The 2,500-nt window shown below is 47.2% G+C and overlaps 1 protein-coding gene across 1 annotated transcript in view; it reads right to left on the reverse strand.

Moving 5' to 3' along the window:
• LOC122256132 (corticotropin-releasing hormone-binding protein) overlaps positions 1 to 2,500 on the reverse strand; it is a 143,654-nt gene that overhangs the window by 1,675 nt on the left and 139,479 nt on the right. The window contains exon 8 of the mRNA XM_086532073.1: positions 1 to 119. This exon is cut by the window's left edge and continues 1,675 nt beyond it. The gene's annotated coding sequence lies outside the window, so the exon portion shown is untranslated. The remainder of the gene's footprint in view (positions 120 to 2,500) is intronic.

Raw genomic sequence — 2,500 nt, forward strand, 5'->3', positions numbered from 1 at the left:
ACGAGCAGCGAGTGGCCGAGCATCGTGGGGGCGAGGAGATGAGTAGAGCGAGTAGAGAAGGACAGAGCATCGGGTCGGATGTCCTCTAGAAGGGCCTGAGTGGGAAGGCGACTCACTTGCTGTCAACGAGAGGGAGAGAAGAGGGTGAGAGATGGGGATGTGTTAAGGATGCTCAGTGGTGAGGGTCTCATTATGATTGGAAAGGGCGTGGTATTGATAAGGAGACTAGTATGCTATTGATGAGGAGGCTGGTATGTTATTGTTAATGAAATTGGTATGCTCTTGATAAGGAGGCTGGTATGCTCTTGATAAGGAGGCTGGTATGCTATTGATGAGGAGGCTGGTGTGCTATTGATAAGGAGGCTGGTATACTATTGATAAAGAGGCTGGTATATCATTGATAAGGAGGCTGGTATGCTATTGATGAGGAGGCTGGTGTGCTATTGATGAGGAGGCTGGTGTGCTATTGATGAGGAGGCTGGTGTGCTATTGATGAGGAGGCTGGTGTGCTATTGATGAGGAGGCTGGTGTGCTATTGATGAGGAGGCTGGTGTGCTATTGATAAGGAGGCTGGTATGCTATTGATAAGGAGGCTGGTATGCTATTGATAAGGAGGCTGGTATGCTATTGATAAGGAGGCTGGTATGCTATTGATAAGGAGGCTGGTGTGCTATTGATAAGGAGGCTGGTATGCTATTGATAAGGAGGCTGGTATGCTCTCGATAAGGAGGCTGGTATGCTCTTGATAAGGAGGCTGGTATGCTCTTGATAAGGAGGCTGGTATGCTCTTAATAAGGAGGCTGGTATGCTCTTGATAAGGAGGCTGGTATGCTCTTGATAAGGAGGCTGGTATGCTCTTGATAAGGAGGCTGGTATGCTCTTGATAAGGAGGCTGGTATGCTCTTGATAAGGAGGCTGGTATGCTATTGATAAGGAGGCTGGTATGCTCTTGATAAGGAGGCTGGTATGCTATTGATAAGGAGGCTGGTATGCTCTCGATAAGGAGGCTGGTATGCTCTTGATAAGGAGGCTGGTATGCTATTGATAAGGAGGCTGGTATGCTATGGATAAGGAGGCTGGTATGCTATTGATAAGGAGGCTGGTATGCTCTTAATAAGGAGGCTGGTATGCTATTGATAAGGAGGCTGGTGTGCTATTGATAAGGAGGCTGGTATGCTCTTGATAAGGAGGCTGGTATGCTCTTGATAAGGAGGCTGGTATGCTCTTAATAAGGAGGCTGGTATGCTCTTGATAAGGAGGCTGGTATGCTCTTAATAAGGAGGCTGGTATGCTCTTGATAAGGAGGCTGGTATGCTCTTGATAAGGAGGCTGGTATGCTCTTGATAAGGAGGCTGGTATGCTCTTGATAAGGAGGCTGGTATGCTCTTGATAAGGAGGCTGGTATGCTCTTGATAAGGAGGCTGGTATGCTCTTAATAAGGAGGCTGGTATGCTCTTGATAAGGAGGCTGGTATGCTCTCGATAAGGAGGCTGGTATGCTCTTGATAAGGAGGCTGGTATGCTCTTAATAAGGAGGCTGGTATGCTCTTGATAAGGAGGCTGGTATGCTCTCGATAAGGAGGCTGGTATGCTATTGATAAGGAGGCTGGTATGCTCTTAATAAGGAGGCTGGTATGCTATTGATAAGGAGGCTGGTGTGCTATTGATAAGGAGGCTGGTATGCTCTTGATAAGGAGGCTGGTATGCTCTCGATAAGGAGGCTGGTATGCTCTTGATAAGGAGGCTGGTATGCTCTTGATAAGGAGGCTGGTATGCTCTTAATAAGGAGGCTGGTATGCTCTTGATAAGGAGGCTGGTATGCTCTTGATAAGGAGGCTGGTATGCTCTTGATAAGGAGGCTGGTATGCTCTTGATAAGGAGGCTGGTATGCTCTTGATAAGGAGGCTGGTATGCTATTGATAAGGAGGCTGGTATGCTCTTGATAAGGAGGCTGGTATGCTATTGATAAGGAGGCTGGTATGCTCTTAATAAGGAGGCTGGTATGCTATTGATAAGGAGGCTGGTATGCTATTGATAAGGAGGCTGGTATGCTATTGATAAGGAGGCTGGTATGCTCTTGATAAGGAGGCTGGTATGCTATTGATAAGGAGGCTGGTGTGCTATTGATAAGGAGGCTGGTATGCTCTTGATAAGGAGGCTGGTATGCTCTTGATAAGGAGGCTGGTATGCTCTTAATAAGGAGGCTGGTATGCTCTTGATAAGGAGGCTGGTATGCTCTTAATAAGGAGGCTGGTATGCTCTTGATAAGGAGGCTGGTATGCTCTTGATAAGGAGGCTGGTATGCTCTTGATAAGGAGGCTGGTATGCTCTTGATAAGGAGGCTGGTATGCTCTTGATAAGGAGGCTGGTATGCTCTTAATAAGGAGGCTGGTATGCTCTTGATAAGGAGGCTGGTATGCTCTTGATAAGGAGGCTGGTATGCTCTCGATAAGGAGGCTGGTATGCTCTTGATAAGGAGGCTGGTATGCTCTTAATAAGGA

The sequence above is a fragment of the Penaeus japonicus genome, unplaced genomic scaffold, assembly GCF_977035675.1.
Source record: "Penaeus japonicus unplaced genomic scaffold, GWHDUDI00000001_assembly GWHDUDI00000003, whole genome shotgun sequence".
Lineage (NCBI taxonomy): Eukaryota > Metazoa > Arthropoda > Malacostraca > Decapoda > Penaeidae > Penaeus > Penaeus japonicus.